The sequence below is a fragment of the Notamacropus eugenii genome, chromosome 3 (genome assembly GCF_028372415.1).
Source record: "Notamacropus eugenii isolate mMacEug1 chromosome 3, mMacEug1.pri_v2, whole genome shotgun sequence".
NCBI lineage: Eukaryota > Metazoa > Chordata > Mammalia > Diprotodontia > Macropodidae > Notamacropus > Notamacropus eugenii.
Window position 1 is genome coordinate 75,998,420 of NC_092874.1, and position 26,655 is coordinate 76,025,074.

Consider the following 26,655-nt stretch of genomic DNA (forward strand, 5'->3'; position numbering starts at 1 on the left):
ATAATTCTTTTAAGCAATTGACTGAAAGTGGAGAAGAGATATAGCCCAATAGCTTGAGGGTGTGGCAGGGTCAAATGAAGACTTTTTTGCTATACTTTTAAAAGAAGTGATCCTGGATTACTGCTTTGTTGTGGCAGAGGAGCTTGCATAGCTCAATGAAACTATGAGTTAGGCCATGCAGGGTTACCTAAGACAGACAGGTCATAATGGAGAGTTATGATGATGAGTGATCCACTGCAGGAGGAAATGGCAAACCACTCCAGTATCTTTGCCAGGAAAACCCCATGGACAGAATTAAGATGATAAAAGAGAAAACATGAGAAGATGAGCCCTTCAGGTCAGCAGGTGTCTAATGTATTACTGAGACAGAGTGGAGGACAAAGCCAAAAGGAAGCGTAGCTATGGATGGGTCTGGTAATGAAAGTCCAGTGTTGTAAAGATCGATATTGCATAGGACCTGGCACCTAAGATCTATGAACCAAGGTAAACTAGATGTGGTCAAACAGGAAATGGAAAGATTAAACATTGGCATCTTGGGTGTTGGTGAATTTAAATGGATGGGAATGGGTGAATTTAATTCAGATGAAGAAATTAGTTAAGGAATTATTACAATAATCCAGGTACAAGATACCAGGTACAATAAAGATCTGAAAAGAATGTGTGGTGGTGCTGAGGATGGCAGTGGTATGGAGATATGGGGAGGGATTGGGCAGAAATGGGAATGTAAAGGAAAGTATCCAAAAGGTGCTAGAAGAGGAAAATTGATACGACATGGTAACTGAATTTGATGTGTGTATAGGGGAGCAAAGTGAAGGAAAAGAAACAACTGAAAAAGAGTGCTTTGAGCTTGGTTGACAGGAAGAATGGTGATACCTTTAAAAACAGGGACATTATGAGAAAGTTAGTGCCTTCAGTCTTAGGCATATTGTATTTGAGGTGATTGTAGAATAGCTAAATAGATAATTAATTGGAGCAATGGAACTGGATCTTGGGAGAGAGGAGACATAGATGGAGCACTCATCAAAACTACAATTAGGAATATTTTCTTCTGGGAAAAAAAAAACTTGAGAGAGTGGGGTTTCAGAGTTCAGAGGAGAGTATGACCCCTGTAGACCTTGTTTACCTTCTTGAGGGTAGAGCAAGGAAGATGGCCATGATAATGAGATCACAGAGCAAAACAGAATACAGAATGGGAGAGGTGAAGGAAAAGACAAAACGCCCACCAGGAAGGAAATTTGCTCTCTTGGATATTCGTGTCCTTGTCTAAAGTTTTGTTGGTACTGGATTAGTTGTGACTATGGCCTCAATCATCAAAATGGTGATAGTTAAAACTGTAAGAATGGAAAACTTCTTGGAGAAAGAGAGTATTCGTTGGTCTGAGATCACTGACTTCTAAGTGAGTTAACCCAGTTAGGACAAAGTCTTTGATGAAAACTTTTGCTTATCCTAGCTCCCATGATTGCAGTATCCTAGTCTTTTGCAGCTCAACATCACTTTACATATAATGGAAACTAATGTTTAGCCCTATCAAGATAATTCTTGAGCCTCCTAAAATAATAGCTTGAAGGAAGTAAAGTAGTTCTTGAAGGTGATGGAGGAGGTAGTATGGAAGGATGAAAGAGCAAAGGCTTGGGAATCTTGGGTTTTAATCCTGACTTTGCTTCCAATTAACTGTGTAATTTAGAACAAATTTCTTTACCTCCTGGGGCCTCAGTTTTCTTATTTGTCAAATGAAAGGTTTGGACTAGAGGCTCTTCAAGATTTCTTCTAGCCTTAGCATCCTTTGAATCAAATATATAAACAAAAGAAGGGGAAAAACTGGCTAACTTCATTCTGAGGATAGAATTAGACAAAATTTGAGTCTATATAATACCAAACTGAGTAAACAAGGAAAACCTCAGGGAGTCATTTTTTTGTCTACCCTATTGCAAACATACAATCATATGGTAGATTTGATAGGGATCCTAGAGATGATCTGGTTTTATCCTTTTATTCCATTGACGTGAATACTGAGGTGTAGAGTTATGATATTGCTTGCTCAGAGAGTTTGGGTCTAGTTGAAAGCATTCTTTTGGGAAAGGAGGGAGGGAATAAACATTTATAGGATGCCTACTATGTACTAGGTTCTATGTTAAGTGAATTTACCAGTCTTATGTAATTTGAGTATCACAACTTACTTGTAGAAGTAGGTGCTAGTATCATCATTTTACAGTTGAGGAAACTGAGTAGATCAGAGGTTAAATGAATTTTCCAGAGTAACACATACCTAGTAAATGTCTGAGACTGGATTTTAACTGAGATCTTTCCTACTCCAGGTCCAGCACTCTACACTTACTATCTAGTTACTTGTACATATGCTGTGGCTGACTAAATGTTTTGCTTTTATCTGACTATTTTGGTATTAGATAGGTCCTCACTCCATGGACAACCAGTTGAAAAATTTAATAAAAAGCATTTTAAGTAATGGAATGTTCAGAGTTTGAAATTAAAGCTCAGGTTTTGCCAGAGGTAAATTGGTCAATAAAAACCCAGTCTCTGAGTTGGAGAGTTCTGAAATGATGGCAAAGTTGTGAGGATTAAATAAAGCCTCAATAAATAAAGGACAAGGAAGAAAAATACGTCTTGGGATGCTACAGCACCACAGATGTTCTGGGCCCTTTGATCCTGAAAGAACATGATTCAAAGGCTGGACTTGGTTAGGGGAAGGAGTGTGTTTTGTTGGGAATGTGGGATTGTGTCAGAAAGATAATTAGCCCGAAATGAACTGACTGAAATGAACAGGAGATCCTGAAGTGATACTTGAGCTAGTCACAATTGGAGCCTGTAGAAGCCAGAAGAAATCTGGAAAAGGGGTGGACAATAAAAGGTCAAACTCAATGGCAGCTGTTCCCCACCAGCTCCCACACTCCAAAATGCTTATGTAACCCTTGAAGGCAATTGCAAAATTTTGGTAAATGGTGTCTTTCCTTTAGTGAATCATATTTAAATGAGACAGCTGTATTTTTACGCTTCATGCTTAGCCAAATCCTATTTAATTAACCTACTTAGACTTGTTGATTGAGGTTAATTAGACCCTTGGATTGATGTTAATTGCCATTGTAAACTGCCGATGTTATAGGCAGTACATTTTGAATTTGGTTAAGATAAATCTGGAAGTAGAGCTCTCACTATTTTCCTTCACTTGCTTTCTTTTTGCTCTTACAGATTTTTCTTTAGTGAATAACTCCATTTTTCCTAATTTTATTTGATTTTTCAATTTCAATTTTTATTTGACTTTCTAATTTCTTCTGGTGTGAAAAGAGATTGTAGCAGTTTCAGCTTTATTTTCATAGAGATGTATATGTGTGTGCGTGTATATATACACGTTCCCTCAGTCAGCCCTTTTCCCTTCCCTTTTTCTTCTAGCTCATCCTCATCTTCTCCCTTTCACTTCTACCATTCCTCTTTCTTCTTTCCTTCCTGACATACTCTATAGCTTTTTTCAAGCCTTATGTCCGTACTACTTATTCTACATCCAAAGCTGCATGTGTGTACTGCTGCCATCAGTCCATGAGGAGGAAGAAGAATGACCTGCCGAATGTTTATTTTCTTTCCATTGCAAATCTGAGGAAGCACTTAGCTGATTGGTAAAGAAAATAAGTAGCTCTTCTCAATAAAATGTATGGGAAAGTGAAAGAAATGGGTATAGAGAAAGCAACACAAGAAAATAAAAGGTAACTCTTTCCATATAGGAATGGGCATGGAGAATGGTGTTTCTGATTTTCAGAAAGATTGATATGACTTCATGAAAATAAGTGCCTTTGCTTCCATGACACCATCCTTGTTCACCTCTCCCATAAATTTCAGTTTTACCTGTGTAATATAATAATACTACCATGTTCTTACTAGTTGCTTTGTGGTTAAAAAAAACCATTTCATGTACGTTATCTTGTTTGGTCTTCATGTGTATTAATAGCCCCATTTTACAGTTGAACAAACTGAGTGACTTATTCAAGTCACAAGACTAGAAAATGACAGAACAGGAACTCCAGCTCAGGTCTTCTGATGTCATGTCCAATGTCTTTCCCTTGCACCATACTGCTCCCTCATAATCTCAACATAACTGAAAGGACTGGACTGGGGAATTAGGACATGGATCTGTTTTGTGAGTTCTTGTTCATTCTAAAGACAGATACAATATGAGCTACTGTGGGGAAAAATTCTTCACTTGCTCATTTATAGGTTTTATTTTTTTTATAATTATGAACATGAGACTCTTGGCTTCCATGTTCAACTAGTCCATGGCATCATCTTCTTCTCTTATGATAAGCAATTCTCTCTTCCTGTGTTCTGAATGTTTTTCCCCCTTATTTAAGGTGCATAAATTGAATTTCAGTCTTTTCTAATCTTGTCATCTAGATGAACACATTCAGTGAGCAAATTCACAGCAAGGTAGTTATCAAAATGGCAGAACAAGACTCCATCTTTGTACCACTCTGTCTTCTGTGGGCTATAACTCCCATGTGAACAGTGCTATTGTTGGCCTAGAAACTAAGAGTTCAACAACGAAAACAAGTTGTTTTTTGGTTAATGGCTCCCACCTTAGCAAACACTCTTGCCTAAGGCAGCAGGTGGAAGGACAGTTTCAGACTATGTGTCACATAGGAATATTACAGCTATTATCCACACTGGCTAGTGTTCAACATTGGAGAAATAAACAGAAACTTGTAACCTTATAATCACTAAATTAGCACCATTAGGGACCAATAATTATTAACACCTCAGGTGTGTGACACCTCTTTCAGACCAGTTAATTAGCAAACCTCTATTTGTTTTCATAAGATTTAACAGCCAGATCTTAGCTAGCTAATTTTTATGTTCACCAGTTGTTTGGACTTCCCTTGGTTTAATAAAAATAATCATCCCATAATCAAGTATTGTTAAATTCTCAGTGGGGCAAAATATAGTTAAGCTGTCAAGGACAATGTACCATGATGACCTAAAGGGGTTAAATCTCAACCTTTTTATTTAGTGATGGCTGAAGGTTTGCTTTTAATTATCTTTCCTAAATTCAATGCAGGTGAATGGGTTTCTCAGCCTGCATTTGAATAAATGCTTTTTTTTGTCAGAGGGTTATTAATATCAGACTGGTTTCTTACCAACCCAGGTGAAGAGGAATATTTTCAACCTTAAAAAATTAAAATGATATTACCAAAGAGTAATGCCAATTCTACTATCATTCCAAATGAGCAAATGCTGCACTGACCTGTTTCAACAAGGGTTGGGATCACATACGGTTTTGTGCAATTTAGAATTTTTGTTCCAAGGCCAGCCTTTTACTATCTAGGGGTTTACTAACTAAGGGTTTTAGTCTTGGCAAAAACAGGTCTTGTTTTTAAGCAAAGCAGCATGGGAATCATATTTAGAAGGTATAGAAGGTATTTGGATACCTAAATAAAAAATTGTGATATCCTTCTTTGGGCCTGTGCTATGCTTGGGTCTGATAAAAGAAGATGTTTATAAGTAAAAGAATATGACAAACTTTTAAAAAAATGTAGCATTGTGGAACATTCAGATGATCAGTAAAAAATAAAATAAACAAAATTCCCTTCCAAAATCCTCTATACATTTATTAAGCACCAGTATTTTTTTTTAGGCATTATTGTTAAGTGATGGAAATACAAAGACAAAAGGAAGACAGTTCCTGCTGGACAACAAGTATTGGAAAGTGTCGCTTAGAAAGGGACCTAAGGGTCTAATGAAAGACCTTCAAAAAGAAATTGTGAATTCAGCACCAATTTTAGTTCCATGGTCATTCTGAGGTGCCATGGAAAGGGCATTGTCAAGGGCACTGGATTTGGAGTCAATCATGGGAACTAGGTTCTAACCCTAGTGTGACTTTCTGTGTGACTTTGAGGAAGTCAGTTAACTTTTCTGGGTTTCAATTTCTTCATCTTTAAAACAAGGCAGTCAAAACAAGTGATTCCCATGGTACTTCCTTTTGGAAGGTATCTTAAAGGTGTCTTTGGTTTTCTCATCTGTAATACTTGGAGGATGGACTAGATGACCTCTGAGATCCCTTTAAGCTCTAAATCCTTTGATTTGAGAATAAAATTACAAGGAGACAACTTTTGATAGTTCACCGATCAAGTATTAAATAGCAACTGTGTTCAAGGCATATGTAACCCAGTGTGGATACAGACAAAACCCATTGTGCATATTGACCAAAACAATACATCTCTTGCCCTCAACGAGTTTATGTTCCACTGGGGGATACTACTCATAAAAACATATGTAGTTACATGATGATTTGAGGAGAATAACTTGAGAGAAACACTAGTGACACAGAGAATCAAGAAAAGTTTTCTGCAGTCCTCAGGAAGTGGTAAATGTACTGAGTACTTCAGGAGATGGCACGTGAGACTTACTGTGGATGAATTTAAGGATTCTAAGAAGGAGAGGTGAGAAGGCAGTGAAGGAGCAGCATACGGAAAGGCACAGCAGTAGGAAATGGAATATTAAGTTAGGGGACATTCAGTAGACCAATTTAGATCCTTAACTGTATAAGGTGAGTATAAAGCTGCCAGAATGATAGTAAGAAATGGTGAAGGATGAAAGATCTTGTTAAGAAGGAATTAAGGACATGAATCATTTGCAAACAAATTTTGAACACTGAAGGATTCAAAATAGTGACCCAGTTTTTCTTCTTCTTTACAAAACTTGGTCATGTGTAAGCAGTTTTAAGCAGAATCAGTGGCTTGGATCCTATAAAGGACAAGGGAACAAGTCTCAGTCTTGTCCTTAGAGTTTAGATACCATGTACCCTCCACCCTAACAACCCTGCAAATGTTAATGATATCACTGAACTTCAACAACGAGCAAACTGTGCCCCAAAGGGGAAAATATGCTGTTTCTCAAGGCATGTCGAGACGTCCCCCTGCAGACGTGTGATGAGCTGACAGTACAAAACCTCCTCCCTTTTACCAGAGGCATCCTTTCCCTTCTTCAGACTTCAGTTGTATAGCATCTCTGTTCTCAACTGGTGTCAAAAGACCCAGGAGCCTTTTATTTGTCTGCCTGGATCATTGATTCACTCAGAGCATCAGAGAAGAACTATAGTCTTTCTCCGTTGCTTTTCTCTACTCACGCTCCCTCCCCCTGCCAGGAGGAGCTGTCAGTATTTCAATAACTCTGAACAACAGAGCTTTTTATACTTTAATCCATAAATAAACATTTTTTCCTTTGAACTTCATTAAATTTGGATGTGTTTTTCATTTGGAAATAATCTGGCATCTCTATCATTTAGACATATATGACTATAAAACTAGCAATTAATGTTGGTCTTTGAGAATGCTGGTGGTCTAGAAACACAGAGAATGTGCCCAAAGAGTAAAAAGATAAGTCACAAATATCCAGACATACAACTGACACCAGATAATCGTAAAGTTGAGTTACACTCTGTAGTAAAAGCTGATTGGACCCGACATGTTTTCTATTGTCATCCACTGAACACTATGTGTACCAAATCTATATATACATAGCTATAACGTGTAGAACATATACATGTGTGTGTACATATAACTTACATTTCTATCCATATTTGCATTTGTGCAGCTATAATACATATATATGCATATATACCAATCACATATGGCAATGTATAATATTGCCAAGTAAAGTATACCCACAATACATTCTCTAGTTCAGTACTCCCTATATCAAAGGTTGGTGAAAAAAATGCTTTATGAGCATTTTATGTTCAATTGTTTCTGACTCTGTGACCCAGTTTGAAGTTTTCTTGGCAAAGATCCTGGAGTGGTTTGCCATTTCCTTCTCCAGCTCGTTTTAAAGATAAGGAAACTGAGGGAAACAGGGTTAAGTGACTTGCCCAGGTTCACATCACCGGTAAGTATCTGAGGCCAGATTTGAACTCATGAATATGAGTCTTCCTGACATCAGGCCTTGCATTCTAGCTACTCTTTGTCACCTACATGCCCTTAGGAGCATTAAGATACTATAAAAATGTTATTTTTGTTATTATTTGTTAGGAGTTCTGATCACTATAATCAAATGATACTTCATGGAGTAAATGGGACTTACAAACATGACTTAGTAGATACAGTGTTGGAGGTAGAATAATTTGGGTGATATCGCTCTTATGTTAACGCTGCTGCCTTGGTTAAATCTCTAATTTGCTCATCAGTAAAATGTGAATAATAATGCACACAGCACCTGTTTCAGAGGGTTGTTGTGTGGGACAAATGGGATAATGAAAGCAAAGCACTTTGTGAACGTTACCCCTGTTCTTATTTCACTAGACAGGGAGGAGGGGTAGGCTCCTTTGGACCTTTAGAAAGGTGCAGGTGGAAGTGCAGAAGACATCTTCTGGAAACTTAGAGAAGACCAGTTTGACTGAAATGCAAGGTTTCTAAAGGGTAGTAGTGAGAAATAACTCTGAAAAAGCAAGTTTAGGCTGGATTATGCTGAATCTAGAGGGCTTACTTTCTAGATATATGACCCTGGGAAAGTCACTTAACCTCTAAGACTCTTTCTCATCTGTAAAATGGAGAAAATAAAGGCATCTTCTTCACAGAATGAAATGAGATAAAATATGTAAAGTGCTTTTCAGACTTTAAAGCTCTATAAGAATGTTAGAGCTAATTATGGCTCTATAAGAATGTTTACTATTATTATGCTGGATTTAGAAGTTTGGAAATTATCCCGTGGGCCATGGGGTATCATTGCAGATTTTGGGGTAGGGAAATGCTATGTTGAGAAATAAAACTTAAGTTTTATTCATTTAATCATTACTTATCGAGTACATAACATTCTCCCTTTCCTGTGCTAGAAATTTTGGAGGAAACAGGGAAAAATACAATAATATCGTTTTCATTACTAAAGAATTTATCTTCAGGTTACAAATAGTAGAACAAAAAGGGTTAGTAGGAAATTGAAACACAAATACATGAATGATTGGAAAGAGGGTTCCTTTCTATTCCCAGTGAAATTAAGTCACCTTGCTGGGGAAAACTAATGATAGTAATTTATATAGCACCTACTATGTGCCAGGCACTGTGCCAGGGGATTTACAAATATTATCTCATTTGATCCTCACACTAATCCTAGGAAGTAGGTGCTATTTTTATTTCCAGTTTACAGTTGAGAAAACAAGCAAATCAAAGTCAAAGGATTTGCCCAAAGTCAAAAGCTATTTAAACTTGGCTATTCCTGACTCTTGGCCAGCACTGCTATTCCACCTAGTTATTGCCATATCCAAGGTTATTTGGAGGCAGTCCAATAAGGTTGCTCACTGAGATTGTGCATGAGATCCCTAAACTTCTGTTGGTCATTTTTCAGGAACATTGGTGAATGGGAGAAATAAATGGATGAAATGGTATTTATTAAGTGCTTACTGTATACATAACACTGTACTAAGTTGTTGGTATGCAAAGAGAAAATTGATGGTCTTTGCTCTCAACCTCACATTCTAGTTTGGGGAATTTCTTTAAGTATTGACTGGTTTTATCTCCATGACCTAGGGCCCTCCAAATTCTCCAGCACCACAATTTTAAAGTGTCGATTTTGTGGCACTCAGTTTTCCTCATAATCCAGCTTTCACAGCCATACATTGCTACTGGAAAAACCATAGATTTGACTATGCAGACCTTTGTCAGCAAAGTGATGTCACTGCTTTTCAATATGCTGTCCAGATTTACCATGGTTTTCCTTCCCAGGAGCAAGCATCTTTTAATTTCACATCTGTAGTCACCGTCTGTATTGATCTCTGAGCCCAAGAGCATAAAATCCAAAATTGCTTCCATTTCTTCTTCTATTTGCTAGGAAACAATAGGACCAGTTGTCGAGATCTTAGGTTTTGTTTTACATTAATTTTCAAGTCAACTTTTACACTCTCCTCTTTCACCCTTATCAAGAGATTTCTTAATTCTTTTTCAATTTCTGCCATCAGAGTGTTATTGTTTACATATCTGAGATTATTCATATTTCTCCTGGCAACCTACTGCTAGCCTTTGCTTCCTCCAGCCTGGCAGTTTGCATGATGTAATCTATATATAAGTTAATTAAATAAGATGATAATATGTAGCCTTTTCATACTCCCTTTCTGACCTTAAGTCAATCAGTTGTTCCATGTTCTGTTCAAACTATTGCTTCTTGGTCTACATATAGGTTCCTCAGGAGACAAATAAGATGATCTGATACTCCCATCTCTTTCAGGACTTGCCCCACTTTATTGAGATCCACATGATCAAAGTTTTAGTGTAGTGCAGGGGTGGAGAAACTGTGGCCTCAAGGTCATCAGTGGCCCACTAGGTCCTCATGTGTGGCCCTTTGAATGAATCCAAACCACAGAACAAATACTCTTAATAAAAGGATTGTTCTGTAAAATTTGGACTCAGTCAAAAGGCCACACCCAAGGACCTTGAAGGCCACATGTGGCCTCTAGACTACAGGTTCCCCACCCCTGGTGTAGTCAATAAAGGAAAAGGAAATGTTTCTTTTCTGGAGTTTCTTTGCTCTCTCCATAATCCAGTGAATGTTGACAATTTGGTCTCTAGTTCCTCTGCCTCTTTGGAAACCAGCTTACTTTTCTGGTGTCTGATACCTCATCCTGCCAGGTGATCCTTAGAATCTTCCCAAGACAGTTCAAATGGAAGTGATTCAATTTCCTGGCATGGTGCTGGTAGATTGTCCATGTTTCACAGGAATACAACGAGGTCAGCACAATGGCTGTGCAGACCTTCAGTTTGGTAGTCAGTCTAATACCTCTTCTCTCCCCAACTTTTCTTCTGTCCCTCCCAAACAGTGAATAGCTCTGGCAATGCATGCATCAACCTCATTGTCAATGTGTACATCTCTGGAAAGTACACTACCAAGGTAAGCAAACTTATCCATAGCATTCAAAACTTCTCCATTTGTTGTAACTGATGGTTCCACATGTGGATCGCTTTTGATTCATGGGTAAATTGGATTTAAGTGAGGCAGAATAACATGAAGTCATCAGCCTCACTCTCTCCTCCAGAGTCATCATAGTCCAGTGGCAGGACAGACTATGCTTCAGAGAGCGAAACTTCGATGGGCTGGTCATGATGTACGAATGCAAAATGTACGTTTGCCAAAAAGACTATTTTATGGAGAACTCACATGCGGCAGGTGATCACATGGTGGTCAGAAGAAGCGATACAAGGACAATCTCAAGGTCTCTCTAAAGAACTTTGGATTTGACTGTGCAACATGGGAGACGTTAGCACAGGACTGCCCAGCATGGCATGCCCACATCAGAAAGGGCGCTATGCTCTATGAGCAAAGTAGAATTGAGACAGCACAAAGGAAATGTAGGATGTACAAATTTGGAGTATCCACCCCAAATATTCAAATGGACTATCTGTGTCCAACCTGTGGTAGAGCATTCTGAACTTGTATTGGTCTGATCAGCCATAGTTGGACACACTGAAATGTCACTTTATCATGGTAATGTCATTTTTATCCTCTTTGAAAATGAAGGGCAACCAACAACCAACCAACCACCTTTTCTGATAATTGACAGTTCATATATTGCTGAAATTCATATATTGCTTGCAGAATCTTAAGTATAACCTTGCTAGTGTGTGAAATGAGCACAATTGTTTAGTAATTTGAACCTTTTTTGTTATTGCCTTTCTTTAGGATTGGGATGTGAACTGACCTTTTCCAATCCAGTGGACACTGTTGTGTGTGATTTCTGGCAAACTGAGTTTTCATTTTAAATTTCATCTTTTACAATATTAAATAATTCAAATGGGATTCCATCAGTTCCACTAACCTTATTGTTAATAATGCTTCCTGAGGCACTTGTCTTCATTTTATAGGATGTCTAGCTCTAGATCTATATCCATACCATCATGGTCATTGGTAATGTTAAGATCTTTCTTGTATAGTTCTTTTTTGTATTCTTACCAGCTCTTCTTAATCTCTTCTGCTTCTGTTTAGTCCCTGCCCTTTTTGTCTTTTGTCGTGTCCATATTTGGATGAAAGATTCTCTTTTGTCTCTAATTTTCTTGAATAAATTTCTTGTCTTTCCCACCCTATTGTTTCCTTCTATTTCTCTGCATTACTCATTTAAGAAAACTTTATCTCTCCTTGCTCTTCTTAGTCACATAATAAGACTCCAATGTTGGGAAAGATTGAAGGCAAAAGGAAAAACGGACAACAAAGGATGAGATAGATAGATACTATCATAGCAACAATGAACATGAATTTGGACAGACTTTGAGAGATAATGAGATATAGAAGGGTCTGGTGTGCTATGGTCCATGAGGTCACAAAGAGTTGATCACAACTGAATGACTGAACAATGGTGAAAGTAAGGGGAATGGAAGCAAGCAAATGCCCCAATTTTCAAGTAAAGTAGAATGTGTATACATCAAATTCAGGGTCAATGAGGTTGACTTCTACGATGTGATTTTAAAGGGATAGTTTGTGAGCACTAAGAAAGGGAAAGGATGATTACTGTAAGCCTTTATAGATTTATTCAGTACAAGACTTGGGAGATATTCTCATTTCCTTTTCAGCTGAGCTCCTTGATGCTAGCAAATGCTAGAAAACATAGATATCTGTATTTCAGCAGGGTATTTAAAAAAATCTCACAATGTCCTTGTGGTCAGAATGAAGAAAAAATTATAAAAGAATATAATTGGGTAGTTTCAGAACCAGTTGACTGGTGTGACCTATTTTGGTTAGTAGCCCAGTGGCCAACCAGAACAAAATCCTTAACATGGTTTTAAGGTGCTCTTTGCCCTTTTCAGTACAATACACACGCACACATACACACACACACACACACATACACTCACTTTTATATATACATACTATACATGTGTATTTGTGAGTGTGTGTATGTATGTATACACACACACATATACACACTTTATTAAGACACTGAGGCAAATTCAGAAGGCAATGCAGGGACAACAGATCCAGAATTGGAAGTGGCCTCATCTTACAGCAATCATACAACACTACGTGGCACAGTGGATAGAGTGCCAGGTCTAGAGTCAGGAAGATTCATCTTCCTGAGTTCAAATCTGGGCCAAAGACACTTACTAGCACCCTGGGCAAGTCACGTAACCCTGTTTGCCTCAGTTTCCTTAATTGTAAAATGAGCTGGAAAAGGAAATGATAAACCACTCCAGTATCTTTGTCAAGAAAACCCTCAAGAAGAGCTGGACACAACTGAAAAGTGACTGAACAATGCCAGAATTCCTTTTATAACATAATGGGATACCTAACCTTCATGTGAAGATCACTAATAGGAAAGAATTATTTATCCATGGAGGCAAGTCATTTCAGTTTTAGAAAGTCAGATCAACAACAAGCTTCTATTAAACAGTTATAGACACTATGTTAAGTGGTGATGTTAGAACAAAGGGGTATGTGTGTAGTAGGTGGGTAGTGGAGGACATGGGGGCCTGACCTAAAGGAGCTCAAATTTTAATGTAGGAGAAAAAATAATATATAAAATATATTCACAGAGTAAATGGAAAGTAAAGGGGTGTGTGTGTGTGTGTGTGTGTGTGTGTGTGTGTGTGTGTGTATGTGTGTGTGTGTGTATGTGTAGACCAGGAAAAGCCACCTGAAAAATATGGGAACTAAGTTGTCTTGAAGGAAGCCAGGGAAGCAAGGAAGCTGGAGGACAAAGAGCATTCTAGGCACAGGGAAAAGGCATGGAGTAGAGATATGTTGTGGCATGTGCAAGAGATAACAAATAGGTTAGTATTGCTAGAATACATAGAGGAGGTTAACATATAAGAGAACTGAAAAGATAGGAAGGAAGTAGTTCCAAAAAAGAATTTTCTATCTTCTCTAGGAGGCAATAGGGACTCACTGGTGCTTATTATGTAGATGGGTTACATGGCCATATCTGCACATTAGGAGAATGACTTTGGCAGGATTGGAGTGGGAGGGATGAATCAGAGAGACCAATATGAAGGTTATAGCACCAGTCAAGGCAGGAGACGATGAATGTTTGCCCCAAGGGGGCACCTTTATAAGTAGAGAGAAGGGGCCGTAGATGAGATATGCCATGAGGTTAGAAATGACAAGACTTGATGACAGATTGGATATGTGAGGTGACTGTGAGTGAGGAGCTGAGGATGACACTGAGGTAGCCTGTGTGACTGGGAGGATGGTGATGTCTTTGTCAGTAAAAGGAAAACTGAAAAGAAAATGAATTTCTCTTTTGGAAATGTTATTTGAAATGCCTATGGGACAAGAAATTTATCTGTTCAAAAGGCAGATGGTGAGGTGAGACTCCATTTTAGGGGGAAGATTAGGATAGAGGGCAGCTAAGTTGTGTAGAGCACCAGGCCTAGAGTCTGATCTCTAGTTATGTGACCCTGGGGCGAATCACTTAATCCTATTTGCCTCAGTTTCCTTATCTGTAAAATAATCTGGAGAAGCAAATAACAAACTACTGCAATATCTTCACCAAGAAAACCCCAAATGGTGTCATGAAGAATCAGACCCAATTGAAACCACTGAATAATAATTTAGAGAGTTAAGAGAAGTATAGAGCCTCGGGGAACACCCACAGGTAATGGGCAGGAAGTGAATGAAGATCCAGCAAAGGAGACTTAGAAGAAATAGTAATAGAAAATACAGGGAGAACCTGGAGAAAGTAATGTCACAAACACCTAGTGAGGCCAGAGAATCCACAAGAAGGCAATCAACAGTACTGAAGGCTGCAGAGAGGTGATGAAGGATGAGAACTGAGAAAAGTCCATTAGATTTGGAAACTAAAAGATTCCTGGTAAATTTCTGAAAGCAGTCATATTGAATGATTAGGTCAGAAGTCAGATTTCTGATTTCTTCAGAACTGGGTTACTGGGTATGAACTCAGTCAAGGGTTTGGGAGGCAGACAATATAGAGATTCAGTAATAAAAAGCAGGCACAAAATGAGGGTTACAAAGAAAAAAAGAGCAAAGGTCTGACTCTTAAGACTAACATCAAATGTCTAACCCCCAGTTAAAAACTAAAAACAAAACAAAACAACAAGAATAAAATCGACAGCAGAATTTGGGCCCAAATAAAAGTCTGAGTGATTGACATTGGGCTCCTGGTTGAGATATCTGTTGAATTCCCCTACTTTACCTACACGAGTCTCAGGATATAGAGCCATGGTTAAATATGCAGAAGAAACTTATTTGGACCCATCTGTAGAGAGGAGAGGAGAGGGGTGAGTGGAAAGCAAGGTTCCTAGATAACTCTAGGTTGATTACGAATCCAGGTTTTAATCCTTCCTCTTTGGACACTATGTGCTGACATTGCTCACCAGTGATGTGATTCTGGGGGAGTCTATTTGTTTATCTTTTTTTGGTGGACGGTTGGGTAGGGAGAGGAGTGATGGGATTGGAAGGTCCCGACCTGTGATTTCATAAGTGTGGAGAACTTCCAATGTGGAAACTACTTCCAGCGAATACAGACTGGCATTTCATCAGAGACATATCTCTGAGACATAAAACAAAAACAAACGACAAAAAAGCACCTGTGGTCACACAGCCAGTACGTTTTTAGAGGAAGGGCAAGCTTGAATACAGATCTGTTTGTCTCCAAGGCCAGCCCTCTACATACAATGTCACATTTCCTTTCCGTGTGTGAAATGTACAAGTTAATAGCAAGCACCTTGTTTATTTCACATGGTTGTTGCTAGGACAGAACTAGGTTAATATGTGAAAGCTCTATGGAGAAGTGTGAAGAGACTAGACAGATGTTAGGATATTATTATAACTCCTGTTTCCACTCTATAGTCATTCTTGAGAAAACTTCAGAGGGGTTGAGGCCAATGTTTATATGCTGAAATAGTAGAAAAAGTTCTGGAAGACCACAAGAAGGTCTATTCTTGTGTTTGCTTTCCTCCAACCTGTTTTGAAAGCCCAAGTACTGGAAATGTTGCATAAAAACCTAGTCTGGTGAGATTTCCAAGCTTATTCCTAGACCAGAGAGGTTTGGATCTGTTGGAAAATGCATCTGAAGATGTCAATGCTGAGTTTAACCTGAATCTCGGAAGCCTGAGTCATAAATGACAGGCAGACCTAAATGTTTCCAATTATGGGGTGGTTTGGGGGCTGTGGGCAAATGGCCATTAGCAACTAGGCTGCAATTACTCAACTCCTCCTTGCTCATGACCAAAGGGCTTGTTTTGTTTTCAGTCACCTCTCCCTGAAGTGGACTATCTACTCATCCAGGAGGTGCCAGAATCAATCAAAAGGGAAATGATTTCTTTTAGACTCTTTTTTTCCTGTTAGAGATTTGTTCAAAGCTATGGAGATAGTCCTAACTGACGTCCCGTAGTTGGATAATTTTTGTTGGATCAGTTGATGGCTAAAATAAAAACTCTTTGGTTAAAGCAAACAAACTAAACCAACAGTCTCCAATGTTATCCAGGATCTCCTCCCCAAGGATCTTTATGTATTTCTGTGTAATCCACATTGGCTTTCTTGATTTCCTTCTACCAGAAAGCTGTGGAAAAATCAGGGCTGGTATTTATTGTCTGTGCCCTGTGGCCTGTTCTACTCACTTGGCAAAAGAGTGGCCTAAAGCAGATGGTATCAATTCTGAGAATTATCAAAGGCATTGATCCCTCTTGGATGTTGTGACTCACTTGGAGAGAATTTGTACTTTTCCTATGGAGAAAAATTAAAATTTCAACCCCACCCCCAATGGGTTAAGTCATATCTGCTTATGGCCTCGTGTGTACCTTCTAAGAGTTGTGTCCTGCTTGCTTTCCTTGCTCAGCAAGCTAATAGGAGACTGCTGTATTACAGACATAGTGACATGAATGTTTAATGGTTGGGACTTGAAAAATGATTTCAGAAGGCGAGCAAAGTACAAGTTAATTGAATGCTGGGGCTTAGCCTTCCCCCAATGTAGTGTTTAAGCCAAATATGGCTGAAATATCAACTGTCAGATGATGAATATTTTAAGGAAGATTCTATTATGCACCCGGAGTTCATTCGATTCTGTAATGAGGACAGTTACCTTTAGGGAAAGGAAGTTGGATTGCTCTCGCCACTTAACCGGGGGCTGGTTTGACAGGCGTCAGCTCAGAGCATGGATGTGTGTGGAGGGAAATCAAGCGGCTTGTCTTCACCTCACCCAGTAGGAATAACTCTCCTCATATGGCGGTTTGGATTTCTATCTACCAGCAGAGAGCTGGCTGCGGAACTATTTTTATTCCCTAGGCTGATTGTTGAGGTAGAATCCATCACATGATAAATATTCAATGGGCAAAGGAGAAAAAAAAAAGGCCAGCTACTCCATTTCTGCACCCTGCCAGGGTCCTCTGCGGCCCAAACGGAGAAAAATAACAAAGGTAAAAGAAGAGAGAACCAAGCATTCTTCTCTGACACCTTAATATTAATGCTCCCCATAGACCCTGGGAAATGGTCTCAACCTTCGAAAGAAAGAGAAAGGGAATGAGTTTTCAAATTAGTTGACAGAAGTGACCACAGAGTAAAAGGAACCACCTGTGAAACTGAGAGATTATGAAAGATGAGCATGGAATAGAAATGTTTGGAAATATATGTATATATATACACACACATGTGTGTATACACACATGTATATATACATATACACATAAATACATATGTCTACACATACATATATACGTGTACATACATTTTGTTTTTTGGTTAAGACTGAAACTGGTCTCAGAATGCTTGACTTTTTGTGTGAGACTAGGAATATATTACTAATACAGAAGAAATGAAAGAATAAAATGACATTAGAGGGAAAATAATGCTGAGGTGGTTTGATAAAAAAAAAAAGAAATCTGAGAATTTGGCTGCCCAACCTTGAGTTTAAATTCAAAAACTTTTTTTTTTTTTGTTAAGTCCCAATAATGTGCAATATATCTTGTGAGGTGCTGGAGATACAAAGATGAAACAAGACATAACCCCTTTCCTCAAGGAACTTATGATCAAGTAGCCCTTGGACTTGAGTTTGTAAGTAGCACGGAACTCATTCACTTTTAACCCGGGAGGGAAAATATAGCAAATTTCTTTGTTTCTGGACATTCATTGTCCAATCAATTTTATTCAAATTCAAATTGACTTGATAACTATTTTTTTTTCTATTATGAAGACAAAAATATCTGCTATTTCAAAGAAACACAAGTGTAGAACTGGAAGGAAACTTTATGGACCATCTAGTGAAATATTCTCATTTTGTATAGTGGAGGAAATCAAGCCTAAAAAGATGAAGTGACTTCCCTAAGGTCATTAGGGTAGTTGACCTGGAAGGTTTCAGAGGAAACAGGGAAAAGATGTCTATGAACTTTGATGCAGGGTGAAGTGAATGGAACTTGTAGAACAAATTATGTAATGATGACAACAGAGAAAAAAAACATTTGAAAAATTGTATAATTCTGATAAATCAATACCTTTGACTTATATCATGATAATTTAACATATTTCCTCTCCCCCATCACCTGACTTGTACTCAGCAAACTTCCCTTCATAACAAAGAATTGTTAAGCAAGACCATCTGACATGTTGATGGTGTCTCAGAGTACACACCAAATTTTGTATTCTTAATTTACCATATCTTCAACTCAAGGATGTTGGTATATTTCTTCCTCCTTCCCACAATGTTGCAATCTATTTTATTTTTGCTTTCATTACATTGCTGTAACAATTATGTATATTTTCCTGTTTAAGCATACTCGATGCTTAATCATTTCATTCAAGTCTTTTCATGTTTTTTTCCTAATTCTTCATAGTCACCATTTATTGTGGTGCCACAATATTTCATTATTTTCAAATTACAGCAATTATTCAGTCTTTCTCCAATTGGTGGGCATCTACCTTGTTCTTCTTTTTGTTTTTGTTATCATAAAAACATGCTACTATTAGCAGTTTGGTATCAATGAGAACTTTCTCTCTTTGACAGAAATAAATCCACTAGTGATATATCTGGGTCAAAGGGTGTGAATAATTTCATGGATTCTCTTGAATAATTTCAATTTTTTTCAGAATGCTTGGGACCAATTCACAAAATTCACCAATATTTTATTAGTGTGCCTCTAGCACTGATCATTTCTGTCTTTTTATTCAATATATTGCAAGTGAAGTAAAATTTCAGAGCTATGCCAGTTTTCTTTCCTCTTCTGTACAGTGATTTAGAGGCATCTTTTCTATGAGTGCTAACTGAAATTCTTTTAGTTGTTACTTGTTTTAGTGTTAATTGAAATTCTTTTGAAAATTATATTTGTTGACCATCAGAGAATAATTTTGGTCCTAATTTTTGTCTTAATTTTCTCTTGACTTCAGATATCAGTTTTTTCAAGTATATTTGATACACTCCCCCTTAATTAACTATTTCCTTTCTTTTCCTAGCTGCATTCATTTTGTTGGTACAAATGCTTTTAAATTTTGTATAGTAAAGGTTTTATATTTGCTCTTTTATTATTACTTTTTCTCCACTTTCATTAAGAATTTCAGGCTAACCGTAGTTGTGAAAGTTGTCAACTTTTTCCTTAAAAAAAAGATATGAGGAATTTATTATGATAAGCCAATTTCTGCCAAACTACTTTCTAGTTTTCCTTCTAGTTCTTGTTGAGTAAGTGATCTTTCCCCAAGCATTTAAAAATTTATTTAAATAAAAATTTTATTTATTTAATAAATAAAAAATATACTTTTTATTTATTAAATAAATAAATAATTTATTTATTTGTTTATTTAAATGCCTACTATTGGACAGTGTGCTCAAAACTGGGGATACAAATACAGTCATTCCTCAACTTTTGCCGGGTAACATTCCTAGAAAAGAGCACAAAAGTAAAAATCAGAAATGTCATTACATTGAACCTATGGGAAATAAGGGGTTAAATTCCTGTGACCAACAAAAACTATAATCTTTTACAAGAGATTGCTAAAAATATATTTTTCCATATGCAATTCTTTATAAAACATTAATTTTGATTACATGCATTTTTCCTAACACAGTAGCCTAACCATGAAATAACCCACAAAATGCAATACACAAAATAAAATTGGTAACATATGAAACATTTTTTCTCACTAGTAATTCCCTAGAATTCTGTGTCCTTTTATGTTAACATCTCAATGAAAACATTGATTTCACACTGTATTTACTTTTCATAACACAGAAAAATCAAGACTAAAACATTTTTTCACATGCACCTTACCTTCTACTGTGTCAGATTGTGTGAGGGCCTTGTACTGTATACTATATTGCTGTAAACCTCTCTACCCTGGCTGCCCTCTGAAAACCAAGGGAGAGGTTGCTGGAACTTTAGTCATTGCTCTTAGAAGATGCTAAGATTGGTGAGGCCTTGACATTCGGTCAGGCTCCAAACGACTTTCACTATGCCTTGGGACAATATTATAATACAAGGCTTGATTTTTAAAGTCAAACAATGAACATGTACAATGAATGCATGGGGAGCTCTTTACAAGGGTAGGGTGAGTAAGACCAGTGAAATGACTAGTAAGAAACTGGATGCTCCACGAACTTGCACCCATCACCTCTCATTTTTTTCTTCTACTGAGTATAGATATGAATGTGCATGTTTGCCAATGTAAAAATAAAAACGAGGTTACTAAAAAAAATCACATGAATCCTTGAATCAAATATAAAAAAGAAAATCACAGAAGTCCCTGAAAGTTAAATATACAAATGTTGAGGATTGACTATACCAATCACCATGATGTCTTTCCCCTTAAGGAGCTTACATGCTAATGGGAGAAAACATAAAGGGGACTGGAAAGATGAGAGGAGGAAGGGTAATGTGGCAGTTGAGGATGAAGATTCCTGAGAGAATCCAGACATGAGTGAGGTAAATCATGGCTGGGGCCCTTCTGAAATGGTAGTTCTGAGGAGGGAGATACTAAGGAGGAGAATAAGGGAGAGGTTTTTTAGGTTGGTAATGAGGAAAGAGAAGAGGATGAGAAGGATTCTGTAAAGTGCAGATGTGAGTATTATCAAACTCTGGGCAGCTGAGTTTGTTTGTTTCCTATTCCTGTTTTTCTAGTCTATTCCACTGACCTACTTTTCTATTTTTAACCAGTATCAAATAGTTTTGGCTGCTATTATATAGTACAATTAGAATTTTATAGCACTCTGTTCCCCTCTTTCTTAATTAAAACGAAAGAAAACATTAATTTCCTAGTTTCTAAACCTGTTATTCTTCTGAATGAAATTTGTTATTATTTTGTTTTGTGGTATGAACTCTAACTCCTTGGAGTTTCATTGGTATAGTATTACATCTGTAAATTAATCTAAGTTGTAGAGCAATTATTTTATTACATGGGGATGATACAACTATTAGCAATGGATACCCCTCCACTGTTTAAATCTTCCTTTATTTCTGCAAAGAACATTTGTAATTACATTTAGTAGATGTTGGGAGTATGTTTTGATAGGTTGATTGCAAGATATTTCACAAACTTTGTGATTTTGGGTGCAATTTCCTGTTTGTTGTTGTCATTGCTCTATAGACATGCTAACCATTTTAAAAAATTTATTTATTTTCAGTTCTTAACATTCACTTCCACAAGAACTTGAATTCAAAAATTTCTCCCCATCTCTCCCTACTCCCACCTCAAGACAGCATGCACCCCATCCACTCCTTCCTCCAGTCTGTCCTCCCTTCTGCTACCCACCCTTTTTTCCTTCCTCCTTCCCCTCTATTTTCCCATAGGGAAAAATTTCTATATTCCATTACCTAGACAGCTTAATTTCCAGTTACATGATAAAACAATTTTTAACAGCTTTGAGTTCCATATTCTCTCCCTGCCTCCCTACCCACTCTCATTGAGAACACAAGCAATTCAGTATAGGTCACACATGTGTAACAATGCAAAGCACTTCCATGATAGTTATGTTGTAAAAGACTAACCACATTTCCCACTGTCCTATCCTGTCCTTAATTTATTCCATTCTGTCCCTTGATCTGTCCTCCCACAATAGTGTTTGCTTCTGATTATCCCTTTCCCTAATTTGCTGTCCCTTCTATTATCTTCCCTCTCCTATCCCCTTCTCCCTTGCCTTCCTGCAGGGTAAAATAGATTTCCATATCCAATTGCGTGTGTGTTATTCCCTCCTTAAGCCAAATCCCATGAGAGTAAGGCTCAATTATTTCCTTTTATCTCCCCCCTCCTCCTCTCCATTGTAAAAGCTCTTTCTTCACTCTTATACTTGAGATGATTTGCTACATTCCACCTCTCCCTTTCTCTTACTCCTAGTACATTTCACTCAACAGTTTATTTTATTCATTCAACAATTTATTTTTTTAGGTATTCTCCCTTCATATTCAGCTCACCCTATGCCCTCTGTCTACGTATATATACATATATACATACACACACACGTATATATACACACCCATGCACATATACATACCTACATGCATGTAATATACACACATACCTACCCATACACACCTATATATATATTTACATATATATACATATACATACATATATATATACACATATATACATACATACATTCCCTCTAACTACCCTAATACTGAAAAAGTTTTCATGAATTACAAATAACATTTTTCCATGTAGGGATGTAAACAATTCAACTTTAATGAGTTCCTTAAGGCTTCTCTTTTGTGTTTACCTTTTCATGTTTCTCTTGATTCTTGTATTTGAAAGTCAAATTTTCTATTCAGCTCTGTTCTTTTCAACAAGAATGCTTGGAAGTCCTCTATTTTGTTGAAATTCCATTTTTTTTCCATTGAAGTATTATACTCAGTTCTGCTGGGTAGGTAATTCTTGGTTTTAATCCTATCTTCTTTGACCTCTGGAATATCATATTCCAAGCCTTTCTGTTCCTTAGTGTAGAAGCTGCTAAAACCTATGTTATCCTGATTGTATTTCCACAATACTTGGATTGTTTCTTTCTGGCTGCTTGTAATATTTTCTCCTTGACCTGGGAACTCCGGAATTTAGCTACAATATTCCTAGGAGTTTTCCTTTTGGGATCTCTTTCAGGAGGATCTCTTTCAAATTGGTGATTTCTTTCCATTTCTATTTTACCCTCTGGTTCTAGAATATCAGGGCAGTTTTCCTTGATAATTTCTTGGAAGATAATGTCTAGGTTCTTTTTTTGATCATGGTTTTCAGGTAGACCAATAATTTTGCAAGTACTTCTCCTGGATCTATTTTCCAGATCAGTTGTTTTTCCAATGAGATATTTCACATTGTCTTCTATTTTTTCATTCTTTTTGTTTTGTTTTGTAATTTCTTGGTTTCTCATAAAGTCATTAGCTTCCATTTGCTCCATCCTAATTTTTAAAGAACTATTTTCTCCTGTGAGCTTTTGAACCTCCTTTTCTATGTGGCCAATTCTGCTTTTGAAAGTATTCTTCTCCTCATTGGCTTTTTGGACCTCTTTTGTCTTTTGGGATGGTCTATTTTTAAAGGTGTCATTTTATTCAGCATTTTTTGGGGTCTCCTTTAGCAAACTGTTGACTCGCTTTTCATGATTTTCTTGTATCACTCTCATTTCTATTCCTATTTTTTTCTCTACCTCTCTTATTTGATTTTCAAAATCCTTTTTGAGCTCTTCCATGGCCTGAGATAATTGCATATATTTTTTGGAGGTTTTGGATATAGAAACCTTGACTTTTGTTCTTCCTCTGAAAGGATGGAAGAAAATATCTGTTCACCATGAAAGTAACCTTCTGTAGTCTTGTTTTTTTTCCCCTTTTTTGGGCATTTTCCCCCAGTTACTTGACTTTTGAGTCATTTGTCAAGTGCAGGGTATACTCTAGGGACCTGTAAGTTCTCAGTTCCTCCAAGGTAGCACAATCAAGGGAGAGGAGCTTACTCCTCTCCTGCCCCGTGCTCTGGTCTGTGAGCAACCACAAGCATTCTTATCTGCCCAGGATCTGCAAGTAGGATTCCCTCTCCATAGTTACCACCAGCTCCATCATGCCAGTGCTCCTTCTCACCCCAACTGAGACCCAGATCAGTTGCTCGATTCCCCCAGGTCTTTAGGCTGAGGGCTCCAAAAGTGGATGCTACTGCTGCAGTGTCTGCTGCTGCACTGGGGTTGGGCTGAGGCTGGACCATGCTACCCTCTCACACAGGTGAAAGTGCTTTCTTACTGACCTTTGAAACTGTCCTTGGCATTTGTGGGTTGACAAATCTGGGAACTGCAGCTGCTCCCCATGATTGCATGCCCTGAATTCTGCTCCACTCCTATCTGGGCAGCATTTCCAAGGCTGGGCTTCATTCTGCTCTGAACCAGGTGAGCCTTTCTGGTCAGCCTTGTAGGCTGTCTTGGGCTGGAAATCTCTTTCACTCTATCATTTTGTGGTGGTTGCTGCTCTAGAATTTGTTTAGTCATTTTTTATAGATATTTTATGGGCTACAGGGGGAGAACTTCTAGGTCTGTCCTTCTACTCTGCCATCTTGTCTCCCAATGCTAACCACTTTATGGGGTTTATTTGTAGGCTGCTGATTTACTGAGACTACCAATTACCAATTAATTTTTTTTTGTATATCTGAAGGAGTGCATTCAGTTTTAGATAGCACATTATAGAAGAAACAAATAAGCACATTCTATGGGATGAAAGTAGAATGGTGATGCCAGAAACCACATCATATGAAGGTTAGTTAGAAAAGCTAGAAATATTTATCTTTGAGATTTAGAAGAGTCATGAAGTTGTCTTCAAATGTTTGATAGCATCTTATGTGGAAGATGGATTCGATTTGTTATGGGGTAACTCCAGAGAGAAGGATTAAGACCATTGTGCGGAATTTATAGGAAGGCAGATTATGGAAGACCATCCTGACAATTAGAACTCATTTTATAGATCAGGAAACTGAGGCCTCTAACTAGTCCTTTAATCCATGACTGATAGGTTAAATAACTGGCCCAAAGTAACACAGATTTTTAAAAATAGCTAGAATTTGAATTTAGGACTTCTAAACCATTGTACCATGTTCTCTTCCATTTCTGAGTTTATTATTCTATGACTTTCAGGTGCCAGCTGTTGGAGTAGATCATTTGGGCTGAGCAGACAGCTTTTCCTTTATCTCTCAAAATATGCCACATAGACATATGCATACTTTCTGAACCTGTGTATAGGGCCAAACGGGATAGAGCAGAAGTAACTATGATGAGCTATAATGTCCTTCTCTCATGCCAACAGAGAATATGTGTCATTTAAGTCTTTTCATAGCAGTACTGGCTGCTTTTCATCTTTAATTTCCAAGGCAGCATTGAAGCTGTTACCATCAGGCCATTCTTGACTTCAGTATATCCTTGACTCTCTCTTGATCACTTGCTTTTCTAATGTTTCTTCAGTATATTTCGCAGCAACTGTGGAGATATCCGTGCATCCTACCTCACCAGAGACTTAGGTACATATATTTTAGTGCATTAATTTTTTCCCCTGACTTACAAAATTGTATCTTTTGGAATACCAGCCTCAGGGCATAAGCGCAAATAAAATAACATTAATTAAAGTGAGTCAAACCACCTGGGGACAGGAGTGAAAAAGGGAAATAGCTGAAATGAATAAGATAGACTGAAATAGAAGTGATTATCTAATGTCTCTGCTGCTGTCCTTCAGATGTAGAAATTTAAGGAATTATGGCATATGAAATGACTGCCTTATGATTACACAGCTAGTGAGAACAGTTAAAGCAGGATTCAGAATCTTAGTTCTTGAATTTTAAAGCCTGTTGTTGGGTCTTTGGAGCCACAAGTCTATGAACCTTTAACAGACTAGGACTTCTTTAACTTGGGGTCTGCTGACCTCTGAGGGATCAATGGATAGATTTCAGGGAATCTGTGAACTTGGAAGGGAAAATAAATTATATCTTCATTTTCACTAAGCTCTAACTGAAATTTAGCATTTCTTTTACTTACTTAATTTTTAAAAAAAATCTACTTATTTTAATTATTTTGAGAAGGGATCCATCAGTTCTCCCTGGCAATCTACCACACACAAAAATTGGTTGCGAACACCAGCACTATACTTTTTTTTTCCGGAATGAAATTGTATATGTAGTCAATCTTGTAGCTGGGAAAAAATGGGTAATTAAAAAATTGCCATCTCTACTTCTATTGAGGAGAGGTTGGAGAATGTGCCTCCCCACTTGCTCCGAAATAAGAACCACAAAGTTTGATGAATACATTAGCAAGAACATAATTAGTATTCTCCATTCAATGTACACATGGTCCTGTGGGGATTGATTTGTTCTTTCCTGTCATGATTGTTTTTTCATAATGTTTTGGAGCCAAGAATAAGCCTGAACCTTTCCCACATGACAACCCTTTAAATACTTGGATAGAGCTATCAAGTCATTCCCACCCTTGTCTTTTCTTTTTTAGACCAAAAGAGCTGCTGTTCCTTCCTCTGATTCTCACATAGCAGAGTTTCTAGTCTTCTATATATCATTGTAGTTATTCTTCTCTGGTCACATATCAGTTTATTAATGTCCTTCCTATAATGTTTGATATAAAATAAAAATGGGCTGTTGATGTTTGACTAGAGCAGAGTACAGAGAGACCATCAACTTGTTTGTTTTGGACAACATAGTTCTTTTAATGAAGTCTAAAACTGAGTTATCATTATTTTGGGGGTGGAGGTGGGGGTAGATTTATAAACAGCTTATTTATTTCATATTAAA

At 37.5% G+C, this 26,655-nt stretch overlaps 1 long non-coding RNA gene across 2 annotated transcripts in view; it reads left to right on the forward strand.

Moving 5' to 3' along the window:
* Window positions 1-279: 279 nt before the first annotated feature.
* The window catches only part of LOC140532899 (uncharacterized), a 125,189-nt gene continuing 98,813 nt past the window's right edge, over window positions 280-26,655 (forward strand). For both annotated transcript variants that reach the window (XR_011976728.1, XR_011976727.1), the window contains exon 1: window positions 280-483. This is a non-coding gene — a long non-coding RNA (uncharacterized lncRNA). The remainder of the gene's footprint in view (window positions 484-26,655) is intronic.